The sequence below is a fragment of the Mytilus californianus genome, unplaced genomic scaffold (genome assembly GCF_021869535.1).
Source record: "Mytilus californianus isolate M0D057914Y unplaced genomic scaffold, xbMytCali1.0.p SCAF_8, whole genome shotgun sequence".
NCBI lineage: Eukaryota > Metazoa > Mollusca > Bivalvia > Mytilida > Mytilidae > Mytilus > Mytilus californianus.
Window position 1 is genome coordinate 84089687 of NW_026262734.1, and position 16822 is coordinate 84106508.

A 16822-nucleotide genomic window follows, 5' to 3' on the forward strand; every position below is an offset into this window, starting at 1 on the left:
ATTGATGTATAAAGATTTGTATATATTTCTTTTCCTCTTCAAAAAAAAGTAAGACAAAGAAATGAAATATAGTCATAATCAAAATCTATCCAGCTATCCACTTTCACTGCTTACTGTCTATTTTGGTCATGGAATCCCGTCCAAAAGACTAAACTTTTTACATTGCAAACGCTAAATGGGTGCAATTGCGGGTGTTTATTGTACAATTTTACATTATGTTTTCGTCTTATATTTCCGCATGCATAAGATGAAAATTTCTGTTCACTAATAATTTCATGAAATTTGCTGAATTAAAAATACCGTTATACATCCCAACATCATGTTTGCACAAGTATCTTCCTAATAGTATTAGATGCCTTGAAATCCACAATCAATTCAACTACCAATTATAAAACTTCCTCACTTTCTATAATGGTTATTAGCATACATGTATATGCACATGTTTCATAACACTTTATCTTGAGCAACTGGTCCATTCTATTTATAGATTTTGTTGTGTCAAAAAAACGATATAAACATTTTGATGTTTTCTTCTGTCTCGTCTTCCAATATTGCCTGTTATTTGTATTTCCCACATCCAATTGAATCATGTGTTGTAATTGTATGTTATATGTTCATCATTTGCATGCTGCTTAGTTTTACGGAGTTTTCGAGACTTCCATTTTTATCTAGCACCTGCAAAATAAATATAGAAGTTAATTTTAGTCAATTTTTTTTATGTTAATTAAAACAAGAAAAGAAAATTACACTACACAATGTTTAATTCTTCAACAATTTACATGCTACATCATACAATGTCATAGGTAAATTTTCCTTGTTAAACGTAAACAAAAGTGTTTTCTTGAATCAAGAACGCATGAAAAACATTAACAAAAAAAAACATTTTTGGTAAAAAATGCAAGTTTTTAGATGAATATTGAAAAAATAAATTGAAGAGATAACTGTATTGTATTTGAAGCTTTGTGGACATCCATCCGAAGTTTTACTGTCGCAAAATGAGTTTACCTGTCAGTCTTTACTTAATAAAATTTGGAAAAAATTGCTTTAAATTATTATAAATAGGAAACAAGTGTGGCCTAGATTTTTTGCCACATGCATATAAAGTATAACAAATACATGTATCATAACTCTAAATTTCAGAGTGGTTAACTGATAGAGAGAAAGATGCAACCTTTGAAAATTATACAGTTGAACAATTGAATTGTGCCTTGACTGAATTCTATGCTGAGGTCCGTAATACAGACGGAGAATATTATGCCAAGAGTACTTTAGTTGGTATCCGGGCATCTATTAATAGACACCTCAGGGCACCACCTTTTAGTAAGACATATTCCATCCTGTCTGATGATTCTGCCTTTCTTAAATCAAATAAAATGTTTTTGGCCATGATTAAGAAGGTTCAGAGGGAAGGAATGGACAGGACCAAGCATCACCCATCCATTTCTGAAGGTGATTTGCATAAACTGAGGTCATCAGATGCCTTATCAACTCAAAACCCTAAGACTCTTCAAAGAAAAATCTGGTTTGACCTAGTTTTAAGTTTTGGAAGGAGGGGCCGGGAAAACCAAAGGTTTTTCACTGATAAAACCTTTGTTGTTAAATCAGATGATTGTGGTCGTCGTTTTGTAGAAATGGCAGTGAGTGAGACAACAAAAAATCATAAAGGGGGATTAGATGACAATCAAAACATTATAAAACCCAGGATGTACGAAACAAAAAAGCCTGACTGTCCTGTTGCTGCCTTGACAAAATATCTATCCAAGAGGAACCCTACATCAAGTATATTCTTTCAACAACCTCGAGTAAAAGTAAATGACGAGGACGAGATGTGGTATACCTCAAGGCCTGTTGGGGAAAGACTTTTGAACAACATGATGGTCGACATATCAAAAAGTGCTGGACTAAGTCAGATTTACACCAACCATTGTGTCAGGGCAACAACTGTGACTGTTTTGGCACAATCAGGTGTTCCAAAGACAGATATAATGAAAATAACAGGACACAAGTCAGAGGCCAGTTTAGAATCCTATTATCAGGACTCCTCCGAGAAACAGAAGAGGCAGTATTCTGCCATTCTACTTGGCAATTCCGAAAATTGCAGTGATAAATCCGGCTCAACCGCACCAGTGCCAATTTGTACACAGCCCAATGCAATGCCCTTGCCGCCAAACCCAGCCCCTTCCTTCAACGCGCACTGTTTGAATTTGACCAACACACATATTAACAATCAACTGTCGTTACCTGTTCTGTATAACAAGCAGTTTGAGGTCCATAATTCAACTGTCCAAGTCTTCAATTACAACATTACAGGGAACGCTGCACAGCCATAGACTTTGTTGTTCATCTCCTTCGTCCGAATTCGTGATCGGCCATGACACTTGATCATATTCTAAAAATATCCGAGGGGATTTGGAATTTACGTAGAAAACTTTTATTATTTCTTGTTTAATAAATTGAGAATTTTCTTGAAAGTATAGTTTTTAACCTCTCATACTTTGAAATAAAAAATTAATTCACGCAATCTTAACTTGGACTTCAGGTAAAAGAACTATTTCTTGGCGGATGGATAATGTAAATAGCCATGAAATGAACATTGTAAACATTCAAATTGGATCAATAACACTAGGTTAGGAGAACTTGCATTAGAATAGAGATAACCGTATTGTATTTGAAGCTTTGCGGACGTCCATCGGTAGTTGTACTGTCGCAAATATCCGTTTACCTGTCTCCGCTCCGCGTCGCCAGGTAAACTCAATTTGCGACAGTACAACTACCGATGGACGTCCGCAAAGCTTCAAATACAATACAGTTATCTCTTAATTAGTGAATTTTTGAGCTGAACACTGTACACTACAACTGGACATAAGTTACTGAAAGACTATTGCTTAGCTCATTTAACTCTGCTTCAAAAAACTATTTGCAGATATTTGCAGTAAGTAATTTAAAGCCTTATTTGGCATGATGAAAGAAATATATACAAATGATCTTTCTAGAACACTGACAAAGTTATTGGGTACTTTTCTCCATTACATCACATATGAATAAATGTTACGGCAATAAAATTTGTGGATGGTTATAAAAAGTGCTATATGACACCGATAACATCGAATAGACATATGGTTATGAATAGCAGTTTATGTAAAACACAATGATGAAACGTCTATTGTCCTTTTGATATAAATATATTTTTACAATCTCCGTTATTTTAATAGTACTGTGGGTACAAATAATCAAGAATTACCTAACTGTTCTTCAGAAATATACATATAATACTTACTTGAAATAGGTTTGATGTGAACAGCGATAATTGTCCTCCACTTAATCTGGATGCTTCTTTTCCAAAACTCTATTAAACATTTTCTTATCCATATCTTGCTCGGTGAAAATCAAATAATCCTTTGTTATGGTGAATGTATCTCTAAACTATTTCCCCATGATTAGGTCTGATGTGAAGTCTTTATATTTCAGTCAGTAAGTAAGTTATTTTATTGTATACGGGTTGTCTAATATATATTTGATCAAATTAATCCTATACAATCACTTAATTTTGTAATCATAATGATTTTCAAACTTTTGATTGAATGCTTTTACATGAAGTCTTTGTGGTGTTTTGTTGGTTGTAGAAACAAAGATCTTTTAAATGTACAGAAGACTACTCTGATACTTAAATAAATCAGTCACCAGTTGCCTCTTTCTGAAGAAATACAATCCGTGTGGTCTATTGTGTTACAAGGCATGTACACTGAACAATCTGTATTGCCTAAATTCAAATAAAGACGACAAGAATAATGTTAAACGGTTAATGTTGGTGCTCTATGACTAACCTTGTCAACTGAAATAAATTTTGTTTTGTAAAAAAAAAGGTATGTTAAATCCTTAACATATCTAGTGTTATTTCCAATTAGAAAAAGTCTGGACAATATTTCAGACAGACTTTCGAAATATTTAGTCATTCGTGTATATAAAATTCAATACAGTGATGGCATATTTTTATATATATGATACGACCTGGATTTTTGTTTCGCCTTCGACGTATGCGAGATATAGGTATTACTATCCGGCGGCGTCGGCGGCGGCTGCGGCGTAAACTATTTATGTACAGCTTTATATTTCAAAAGGTAGAAGACCTGGATGCTTCATAACTTGTATGCTGATAGCTTATGTTACAAAGTTTTCGTCAAACATATGTCCATTGTCCTTGACCTTGCAACGTCTTCATGGTTCAGCGACTGCATGAACAAAAATTGTCATGTGAATTTCTCACTTATTATGAGTATTGGGATAACTATATTTGGTATATAAGTGATCAAAGTTAAAGTTACGTGATTATGTCTGTTTCTCAGATACTATAAGCAGTAGGTAAACTTTATTTGTTGTATGGAATGATTGTAATTGGTACATGTCATTCTCGCAGGTTTCATCTGACTTTGACCTGATTTAATGGTTCATTGGTCAATGTTAAGTTTTTGTGTTTTGGTCTGTTTTTCAAGTACTATAATCAAGAGTTCAACTATTTTTTGTGTATGGAACGATTGTAAGGTGTACATGTCTGTCGGCAGGTATCATCTGTCCTTGACCTTTTTTCATGGTTAATTGGTCAATGTTGTCAAGTATTTTAAGCAGAAGTGAAACTATACTTGTTGTATGGAATGATTGTAATGGGTACATGACAATCTGGTAGGTTTCATCTGACCTTGACCTCATTTGCAGGGTTCCATTGTCAATGTTAAGTTTTTGCTTTTTATTGTTCTATTTTTCAAATACTAATAGCAATAGATCAGCTATATTTGGTGTATGGAATAATTGTAAGGTCCACATGTCTGTCTTGCAAGCATAATCTGACCTTGACCTCATTTTCATGGTTCAATGGTCAGTGTTAATGTCTGTCTGACACGAATTACCTGACCTTGTCCTCATTGTCATAGGTCTTTAAAAATGTTAAGCTTCTGTAATGCTATTAGTAAAACTTATATTTTTAAGACTTTCAACATAAAATCAATTGTCAGTAAAGCAAACGAGAAATTTCAGCGTGTGCACTCTTGTTTTTCCTATAGATTCATCCTTTTCATTTTAAAAATTAGTTTGTATAACTATAGGTTAAACTCTACAATTGTTTTGATTTTTACACACCTTTGATGACACCTCTTTGTCTAAGTTATATCGAATATAATTAATATAAGACACGCCGTGCACATATCCTAATGTTGTTTTTTTTTCATTGAAATTCAATGGTGTTAATATCTATTTATGTTATTCAAGGAACATTGATATAACCTACTTCCGCGTTACAACAATTCTAAGATAAGGTATATCATTGTTTAACTTATAATGTTTGTGGGACTTTTCAGAAATCCAAATTTTTATTTGAAAACTGCTAAATGAAGACTACTGTATAACCGAAATCATTAATGGGTGTAGGTACGATGTATAAACATAAATAAAATAAAATCATATTTGAGATCTAAAAGAAATGAAACTTAAAACAAATTAAGTATTTTGATGCAGTCACACCTTGCTTATACATTCAAAATTTGATACTATTGCATGCTTTAGAAAGAGTTACTATTTGCATGCAATTTGAATTTACCACAGTCTGGAATTAAAATAAATCTAATAGCAAAAACAACTGTTTTCGATTTTTTTTTATTATCGACCCCACGGCGTTCGAAATTATCGATATGCATAAACATCTCATTTTGAGGTACTTTTTCAGGCTTAAAACTACCATCAATGCAACATCCCCAAATAAACACCATTCTTCACTCAACAAAACTATTATCAATACAACTTAGTTGAAAGATGTCATATATGTCATAGGGGTATGATAAAAGCATGACATTCTGTTACTATACTTGTCGCCATGAAGTACGACTTGATAGGGAAAGACAAATATATATATACAAAATGTATAGCTCTTACTCATTTCCTCAACTTATGAATTAGAAATTGCAAAGGATCTGCAGTAGTATAAATTTAATACTAGGTCAGGTAGATTAAAATGTCGCATTTGAGTATTTATCAATTAACCATTTTCCTGATAGATGCAAACGCCACGACGGAAGGGACATTTATGAAAATCAATCCTACAAATGCATTTATCCATTAAAGTTGAATACTTTCGATACTTTTATTCATATTGCACATCAATATAATATAAAAATCACAAAATTTAACGTATATTTCCATTACAAGACAAAAGTTTTCCGAAAGCAAAAGTAGAAGTAACTTTATTTGTTTTTTCCATTTAAAGTTTAGTTCCTTTTTAAATAAAAATCTTTAAAAATATGTTATTGTGCTCATTATTTTTTATCTCTATATTCAAATATATTATAAACAAGGGAATGCATATGTATCATATTAAAACAAAATAAATCGGTTACAAAACACTTAACTTTTATTCTTCAAAAGTTACTTTTCATTTTTACCATCGATTAAACGATTGGGTTCGTTTTGAACAATCTATATATTGTACTATATGATATTTTGTAAATTATTGTTGGTCATATCTATATAATTCATTTAAGGTTCATCGACACATTCGAAATGAGAAGCTTGTTATCATTATGACAAATTCACTAACATGGATAAACACTATCCAAACAATGTAATGATGAAAAACAATTTAAACGATCACTTCTGAAGTTCATCCGAATACTTTAGAAATAAATATATAGGCATGGAACATTCGTCAAGTTTTCAAAGATCAGAAATCAAAAGATTAAAAATTTACCTACCAATAACAAGTAGCTTGTTGATCAGATTAAACGTCAATATATACTTTCTTCTTATCAACACGATCAATAATATCAGACGCACAGGTAATACACAAATGACATAAAATATATTACAGACTTTTTTAGCTGTGTTGAAGACCAATTGGTGGCTTTTAATTGTTTTCTGCTCTTAGGTAGGGTTGTTGTCTCTTTACCACATTCTCCATTTCCAGTCTCAATTTGATATAAATAATATTTACATTTAACAATATATTGATATTTCCGGAAAATATAAAACGAAAGTAAAAGTATCTGTTTATATTAACTGGTTTTCTATTAGGATAACAATTACAACAAAATTACTTCCATCGGGATTTTGTTAATACATCAGCAACAGTACAAAGCCTTTAAAAAAGAGTAACCTACCTGTTAACATGGTGAGACAGTGATGAAATGATAATTGGAAAGTCGTTTTATGTAACATGTACATTATCCTTATCTTTTTTAAATATAATTTTAGACTATTGGTTTTATCATGTAGTAGTAAAGGTGATACGGTAGTATTTACATTCAAGAATTTAGGTTGCTCGTTTGTGTACCCTACTTAAGTCAATGTATCTGAACAGTATGATTTGGGAAAAAAATACAATATCTACTGAACATACTTTAACAAACTGAGGGATGAATAAGGTGTAGAAAAATATGAATTTATTTTACATACAGGTGAAAATAAATATTTGAGAGGTTTTTAAAATTTTGTATTCATTGCATGATAAAAGACCTAAAAGCACTAGTGGCCTTAGGTTTATAAAGATAGCAAAAAGAGTAAAAGGTCATCATACATATTCAAATTATTTTTTGAATATTATAATGAAAGTACTTCAGTTAACCAGGAAATACTACCGTGACACCTTGACTGGTATATATATGATGTACACTAAATTAATTAAGATATTTTGTTTACCCTTTTCATTTTGTAAGTTTGTCAATAAAAAGTTGATTAAGGGCAACTAGAATAAGAATAGTCCTTAAATTCCTACCTGGGAGTGATAATTGCCGATTCAGCAAATTTTGCCTGATCTAAGGGTAATAATGTCAAAATTTACCTATAAAGTAGAACTTTATAATTTTAATGTAACTGGCTTATATTTATAATCATAAATGCTCTCTTTAACTTTTTGCAGTGTCTGACACATGTGCAATCACTGGAATTTGAGACGCGACATGTTGCCTTTACATCCTATCATTTTCACCGAAATAAATAAAGAGCATATTTTTAAATTTTTTTCCGCACAAGTACAGCTATACTTGTTTTCTTCAGGTTTGATTTGTAGTTCTGTGGTAACATGACACAAGTATGAGCTTTTTCAGGACCAGTTAGTGGTTAAGGGATCCTTACTTATTCATTTAGTCCCCATATTTAGCTGAAATAGAGTTAGCATTAGGGGTTTCTTTGCATTGATAAGATAATTTTTTTTGCACAAAGAATGTGATTATCATTGTATGTTAGCTAAAAGAGGGACGAAAGATGCCAGAGGGACAGTCAAACTCATAGATCGAAAATAAACTGACAACGCCATGGCCAAAAATAAAAAGACAAACAGACAAATAATAGTACAGATGACACAACATAGAAAACCAAAGACTAAGCAACACGAACCCCAACAAAAACTGGGGGTGATCTCAGGTGCTCCGGAAGGGTAAGCAGATCTTGCTCCACATGTGGCACCCGTCGTGTTGCTTATGTTATTACAAATCCGGTAAATAGTCTAATTCGGTAAGTCACATTCGTGAAAAGGGAGGGTATTGTAGTTACGACATAAGGAACATATCCGATATCATCTGTGAAACGGTTATTCCATAACGGTTAACCAACTCCTGATGGCGTCCGTAAAATTTACGAAGGGATGACTTCAACTTCCCCATTTGGAACTCTTGGTTTAATAGCTTCCTTGTGAGCAGCAATCCTCTATCAAGGAAATCATGATAGGAAACACAAGCCCGGGAATATCGTATCAATTGGGAGATATATACTCCGTATGCAGATGCTGCTGGAATGTTGCTACATAGAAATGGAAAGTTCACAATTGGGAAGCTGAAATCATCTCTTTTGTCGTAAAGTTTTGTTTTCAACCGACACTCATTGTCAATTTCTAGATGTAAGTCAAGATATGAGGCAGACTTAACTGTATCTGTAGTATCCTTTATCTCTAGTTCGATGGGATAAATTCGTTCAACATAGTCACCAAATTTTGTATTATTTAGTGAGAGAACATCATCTATATAGCGGAAAATAGAGTTAAAGGATATTGCTAACTTCTTATCTTTCTTCCTAAGAAGTTGCTGTATGACGTCAGCCTCATAATAATAAAGAAACAAGTCGGCAAGAAGAGGGTCACAATTGGTTCCCATTGGAATTCCGACAGTCTGTTGAAAAACACGTCCTCCAAACGTAACAAATATGTTGTCAATCAAGAAATTAAGCATCTTGATAATGTCAGTTTCAGAGAATTTTTTGTTTGAATCAGAGTGATTCTTTACAAAGTAGGATTTATCCCTCCCCAATAAAAGATACTTGTATCTACGTTCGCCATTCTTTTTAATGAAACAAAGTAATACCAACTCTTTCAGTTTATCTTTTAGTTTGGAATGGAGAATACTTGTGTAAAGTGTAGAAAGGTAAATGTTTTAATACTGTTGCAAGATGAAAGAGTCTTAGATTGTATGTACTCTAAAAGATCTTTGGAATTTTTTAGTATCCACGTCTGATTCACGCCACCTCTAGAATAGGCAGTTTCCCAATAACTTTGGAGCCCGGCTTTGATTGCTGATAAAATAGATGTTAATAATTTAGAAAGAGGTTTCGTGGAGCACTTGGAAGACCCAGCAATATACCGTTGTTTGTAAGGACACTTATGTAGTTTAGGTATCCAATACAGTGATGGAAGATCCAGTTCTTCATCTTTGGTTAAATTTCAAAGGAACATAGAACAGACCTATGATTATCCAGGATTTCCTCTTTGGTAAGTGTCGTGAGGGTATGTGTTGAGTTTCCAAGTGAATTGTCAATGCCTAATTCATTTATAAAGCAGTTTATGTAATGATATTTACACACAAAAACGATGTTGTTTGGGGCTTTATCTGCGGGGACAACAACATATTTGTCATGGAGGTAGGACAAGTGTTTTGCAACATTTGGGTCTTTAAAAATTGACGTAGCGTGGGTATTGATATGCCCATTTAGTTTCTTAATTCGGATTTGTATCAACGACCTCACAGCCTTAATCCATTCGGAAAGGATATCTACGTCTTCTTTCTAAATTAGAGAGTTTGTTCATTTTCTATGCAAATTCCATTAATTGTTTTGATTTTCCGACATTGAAAAGCACAAAAAAGGTAAATTGATTATGTAAGGTGACATAATTCAACTTAATGCATACATGAGAAAGAGACAGACAGCCAACTTAGAGATATATTCTAGTACATGTATTGTCAAAAAGATTTTAGAATAATAGTTTATTGCCATCTAAAGAATCTTGTGATGTTGCCTACATAATCTGGAAATGCGTAAAGGAATCTAAGGCATGCTGTAAAATGTGGAATGGACTTTACTATCTTTTTTTCATGATTTGGTACTTATACTGATCTTTCAGTCAGATTAACTAGAAATAGAGTTGGCAATCCAATAATTCCTCCTGAATCAGCATGTTTTACTCCTGTGCTGATTTGAAACATTATATATTTGGTTTTTGTTCACTCCTGAAGTAAAAGTGGTAAGATGAAAAAAAAGTGAAAATCTGCCAGCTGGGGTAGGGGTATAATCTATTATTATTTTAAATTTTTGGTAAGAAATAAGTGTAGACTAGTATTCTGTATTGTAATATGTTTCCTGGTAAGAAGTCTATGCATCATAGGTGTCATGACTGGTTTCAAGTTTGTGATGTCTTTGTTAAGGTGGCACGGTAGTATTTACATTCCGGAATTTAGGTTGCTCTTTTGTGTACCCTACTTAAGTCAATGTATCTGAACAGTATGATTGGGGAAAAAAATACAGTATCTACTGAACATACTATCCCAAACTGAGGGATGAATAAGGTGTAGCAAAATATGAAATAACTTTACACACAGGTGAAAATGAATTTTTGAAAATTTTGTATTCACTGCATGATAAAAGACCTAAAAGCACTAGTGGCCTTATAGGGGGAGGGTTGAGATCTCATAAACATGTTTAACCCCGCCGCATTTTTGCGCCTGTCCCAAGTCAGGAGCCTCTAGCCTTTGTTAGTCTTGTATTATTTTTAATTTTAGTTTCTTGTGTACAATTTAGAGTTTAGTATGGCGTTCATTATCACTGAACTAGTATATATATTTGTTTAGGGGCCAGCTGAAGGACGCCTCCGGGTGCGGGAATTTCTCGCTGCATTGAAGACCTGTTGGTGACCTTCTGCTGTTGTCTGTTCTATGGTCGGGTTGTTGTCTCTTTGACACATTCCCCATTTCCATTCTCAATTTTATATTAGGTTTATAAAGATAGCAAAAAAAGTAAACGGTTATCATACATATTCAAATTAATTTTTGAATATTATAATGAAAGAACTTCAGTTAACTGTGTATGTAGAATTCTGGGCAGTGTTAGAAAGTGGTGAACATTCTAAAAAGACTATCATTATCCCTATGGGCCAGGAAATACTACCGTGCCACCTAAACATGTTTCAAACATAAATGTTACGTAATACTATGAATAAGATATGGCTAACTAGTTATGATAGGTTCACACAAAATCACGTGCATGTGTATTCATATTCCCATAGACTACTACTATAGTTATATTGTTGATATAAAAACATTAGATTCTTCAGTGCATAAATTGCGTTACTATAAATAGAAATATTCAAATTCACAAATGCTGTCATGTGTTGACGTCAAACGATTCCATATAATGATGAAAATGTAAGTTCTTACTTCAATTCATATGCAACGAGTTTCTTGTAATTTTAATGTTATCGAAATTATTGAATCATTGCATACATATTATACACTAAAGTAAGTCCTGTATGCACGTTTTTTATATTTAATACAAATCTATAATGTTTTATCGACAAATGATATTCAATTCAGTGAATGTTGATCGGAAGCTTATAAACTTTTGAGTTTTTTGCCGAAGTTTACCGGATCGTAAAATTGATAAACAATCAACAAAGAGCACGAGGAGCATGTGAAAAATAAGTGAATTGACAGAGCCATGGTATTATTTTTTTATTTTTCCATGCGTTCCCATTTGTTAAGTTATTTGTTGTATTAAATGTGTTTTTTTTAAATCAGTTAAAGTTATAATATGTACCTTTCACTGCACTTTTGTTTACATTCTTTCATCACGGTTTTCCCTTTCGCACTAGAGCTGTGCGGTGGCCGAAATTCTAACGAGAGGTCTCGTAGTTAAGGTAAACATACTACTTTCTTTGTTCAAGATTTTTCAAATAGAACATATTTACCACCTTAGAAAGTTTTAGAGATTTTGTCGATTTTGAAGGAAAAAAAACACAAGCAATAAATAGTTTTTCAATTTCTTCATTTACCATCTGTAACTAATAGGAGAATGATTTGAATAACTTTTACTTGGAGTGTGCATTTGCAGAAAAAAAGTGCAATATATTGCCACGAGTATATTGCATGGTAAAAGATCACGATTATAGATAATTTGTTAAAATAAAAAAAATAAAATAACATCCAGCGCCGTTAATTTTAGAGACTCTTTTTTTTATGCAGCAAACTATACCTAGCTCACATATCATTAAGGTTCATGTGGACCCTTTGGCTAAAATGGCTGAGTTTTCACCTCAAAATTTACTCTGAGTACAGACAAACCTGTGCATCTGGAAAAGTTTTAAGGCATAGCATGCCCTAGCTAAATAAAATTCAAATGCATTGCATGTTTTAGAAAATTAAAAACTGAACTGGATTTTGCAGTGCACTTTTTTTCGTCCCTGCAGAAGATGATAAAATTTACAAACATTTGAGTTTCGCTTGATATGATCCACTCAGGTACACAGTTTAAATCACCAATTATTGTCAGGTATCTATTGTCCATGTCAATCAATACAGTTCACTTCAATTATTACCTGTGGGGAAACCTTTTTCATAACTTAGTTTATTTTGGCACCTTCTGCCAAGTTCTGGAGGAATGAAAAAAAGTGCACTGCAAAATCCTGCTAAGTTTTTCATTTTCTAAAAGAGAAAATGTATTTGAATGTTATTTATCTAGAGCATGCTATGCCTTAAAACTTTTCCAGATGCACAGCTTTGACTGTACTCAGAGTAAATTTTGAGGTGAAAACGCAGCCATTTTAGCCAAAGGGTCCACATGAACCTTAATAAAAAAAACTTGATACTTAAACAGAACCGTATAACAGAAACCTTCTCATCGATACCCGGTTTTCTGATTACCAGTATATCTATTTCTTTGCGTTCCGTTATGTCATTAATGAGGTTTCCCTTACTTGGTATTTTTCGCGGGTTATGTTTTTGCACGGGTGGTTTCGGTTGAGGGTATATAAGGAATTTGTATGGGTCCGTTCGATTAATGCGACGTTTGTTACAAAGTTGGAAAGGACGTGTTATAAGAATATTCCAGTTGTTTCCGTTAGCTTTCTAGTTAAAAAGTGTTCGGTTAGTGAAATGTCCGATTCAGGTGAAGAAATAACTGTCGATAATCATACAAATGTGCAGAACCCAAAAGACGATAATGAGTTCAGTGCAGTAGACGCAGTTAGTTTATTCAATACCAAAATAGACATTGCTTTAGACAAACAGCGTTCCTCTATAGTGTCAGAACTACAAGAAAAGCTGCAGGTGAACACGGAGATTAAAGGGGAGGGGATTAAAATCCAGTTTTCGTTCAACCAAGAGAGACTCAGTAATCTTGACCGCATAAAAAACTTTTTGTCAAGGGGTAGTGTGGAAGAAGTTTTCGAGTTAATCGACTCAGAGAAGAAGGCCCTTTCTCATCGTAATAAATTACTCAGAATAGCAGACCGACATGGTTGGGGGACGGCTAAAGAATGCTCTGATTCTGATCTTACTGACAATAGTGAAGCCGCCTCCAAGTTACGGGCAGCCATTTTTAGAGCCTCCAAGAAGAGACAGACTCCCTATGCCAGAAATCAACCCACACAATCATCTTTTCAGCGTACTAGACCAGGAGTTTTCGTCTGCATGTCGAATAACCAGCTTTTTCTCGGCTCTCAAAACTACGGCCAGCGCCGATTCTTCACTCCAAGACCACCATTTCCAAGTTACAGACAAAACTTCGCCGCAGGATCGAACGTTATCTGCCCCTACTGTAACCTGCCCGGGCATTTTGCCAAGTTCTGCCCCTACACAGCCCAATTGCAACGTAGACAACCAGCTTCCGCTACGGTCACCAGTCCAGAACCTTTCAACAAACAGCAGTAAAGTTGAGTATTCTAATTTTATACTTTTAGATGAACAATCTGAGTTTGACGATAATTTTCGTTTAAAGTCGAAAACTGTTAAAAATAGTCTTAAGAATTGTTTAGAATTTTGGAGAGATACTTTAAAACCGTCAGACTTTATCTTAAACGTTATTGAGTATGATTACAGGTTGGAGTTTGTAACCTTGCCGCAAAAAACATTTCTTAGAAACAATAAATCAGCTTACGATCATTCAGATTTTACAGAAATCGCCATTAAGGAACTTCTGAAAAAAGATCTTGTCAGCGAGGTTTTCGAGCCTCCGTACTGTGTGAATCCTCTGTCGGTGTCGGTGTCTGTACAACAGAACAAAAAATCAAGACTTATTTTAGACCTAAGACATGTCAATGCTTGTATTGTTAATAGAAAGATTAAGTTTGAAGGTTCATTAGAAGGCCTTTTTTATGCTAAATAGGGAAATTCTATGCTAAAATTTGACCTAACTAGCGGATATCATCATATAAGTATCCAACTTGATTTTCATACTTATTTAGGTTTTTCGAACCTTTTAGAGGGGGCCATTGATATACCTGTTCATAAACTTGAAAACCTCCGCGTTAAAGTGCATAACCTTAGATTTATGTCTTTTGCTACGGCTAGGGAACTTGCATCCGTGGTCGGCTCGATTATTTCTATGAGATTAGCCTACGGTCCTATTTGCCGGATTTTTACTAGACAGTTATCTATGCTTATTGCCAGTAAGGTTTTTTGGGACGCAAAAATTAGTCTGCCGCCTGAAGCTAGAGATGAGCTTCATTTTTGGTCTCAAAATATGGATAGTTTATCACCTAGAGTTATTTCCCCTTGGTTCAGACTACCAGAGCGGATTATTTACACGGATGCAAGTGACCACGCTGGAGCTGGTATTTTACTAGATGAGTCTAGCGAAACATTTCACTGTATGTGGGACGATTTTGATAAAGCACAAAGCTCAACATTTAGAGAGCTAAAAGCTGTGGAGTTGTTACTGAAAACAATGGGTTCAAAACTTGAGAACAAATTTGTAAAACTATATTCAGACAATCGGAATGTTATTAGAATTGTTCAAGTTGGCAGTATGAAGTCACCGCTTCAGTGCCTGGCGTTCTCTATTTTTAATACCTGTCTTCTTTTTAATATTGATTTATCAGTTGCTTGGGTGCCCAGACTTCAAAATTGTACAGCTGATTTTGTAAGTAAGTTCTTCGACTTTGACGATTGGGGTATACATCAGCGTATATTCAGATATTTTGAAAAATTATAGGGTCCCTTTACCTGCAATCTATTTGCTAGTAGCAACAATTACAAAGTTGCAAAATATTATTCTTTATTCTGGACGCCAGGCACTAGCGGGGTTGACGCTTTCGCTCACAATTGGGAACTTGAGAATAGCTGGATAGTTCCACCTATACATTTGATCAACAGGACGATTAGATATTTAATTTTTTGTAGAGCTAAAGGTGTACTTGTTGTGCCTAAATGGATATCGGCCTCTTTTTGGCAATCGATTTTTGATATGAATGGAAAATATTTACCTTGTATTGTAAACTGCGTAGAATAAAAATATCCTACGAACTTTTTTATACTAGGTTCAGATAAATCTAGCATTTTCGCTACTCAGACTTTTCAAAGTAGCGTTTTAGTTTTACGTTTCGACGCTAGTATTTAAATATTTTTCTTGTTATTTTACACATCTATTTTGGTTTCGAGTTATATATAATAAGAGAGGACTGCACTCTATAATATCGCCAAAAACTAGTAATGCATGTATATTGACACGAAATATGAAATATGAAATATTTGTGGAGAACTGTGCTCCCTATAGAGAGAAAACTGCACTCTATTTTATTGCCAAAAACTGGTAATGCATGTATATTGACACGAAATATGAAATATGAAATATTTGTGGAGAACTGTGCTCCCTATGAGAGAAAACTGCACTCTATTTTATTGCCAAAAACTGGTAATGCATGTATATTGACACGTAATATGAAATATGAAATATTTGTGGAGAACTGCTCCTTATAAGAGAGGGCTGCACTCTCTATTGTTTTTGTATATATGGAATATTACAGGAGAACTGTGCTCCTAATTAAGAGAGTTTTGCGCTTTTTTATAGTTAATTTATGCACGATTTCACATTCTTATTAATGAAAAGATTGTTTGCTTTGAGCTATTTTGCTTATATATATAGTTTGTTTTTCTTTTGAATATTCACAAATACATGTACATACTTATATTATTATTCCTTATGTTTAACTTTCATATGCCCGTATCATTTATTATTCTGATAATTTTTTACAGATTCTACACGCTTGGCTAGCCACTGGATAGAACTGGAAAAATACAAGTGTCATCCTCATTTGGCTAGATCTGTACACGCTCTTTCTGCCATAGTTAAAAACGCTAGATCTACTGGAACGAACAAAAAATATGACTTATATTTTGAAAAATTCCGAAAATGGTGTATTCACAACTATTTTTCTTTTTTACCTGCATCGGTGTCTTCAGTTGCATTGTTTTTAGGAGGACTTATACAACAAAAAGTGTCCGCTTCAGTTTTGGAAGCTTATTTTTATTCTATTAACTGGAAACATAAAATTTCTCTCCACGTTAATCCTTGTTTAGATGATTTTCTT

General features: G+C 33.7%; 1 protein-coding gene and 1 long non-coding RNA gene across 4 annotated transcripts in view; both read right to left on the reverse strand.

Annotated features, from left to right (window-relative positions):
- LOC127711584 (mediator of RNA polymerase II transcription subunit 19-like) overlaps nt 1-16822 on the reverse strand; it is a 140603-nt gene that overhangs the window by 64785 nt on the left and 58996 nt on the right. The gene's annotated exons all lie outside the window — the stretch shown is intronic.
- On the reverse strand, nt 8-2655 carry LOC127711589 (uncharacterized). The gene is made up of 2 exons (XR_007986795.1): nt 2242-2655; nt 8-675 (listed from the first exon to the last, which is right to left on the reverse strand). It is a non-coding gene; the product is annotated as an uncharacterized LOC127711589 (long non-coding RNA).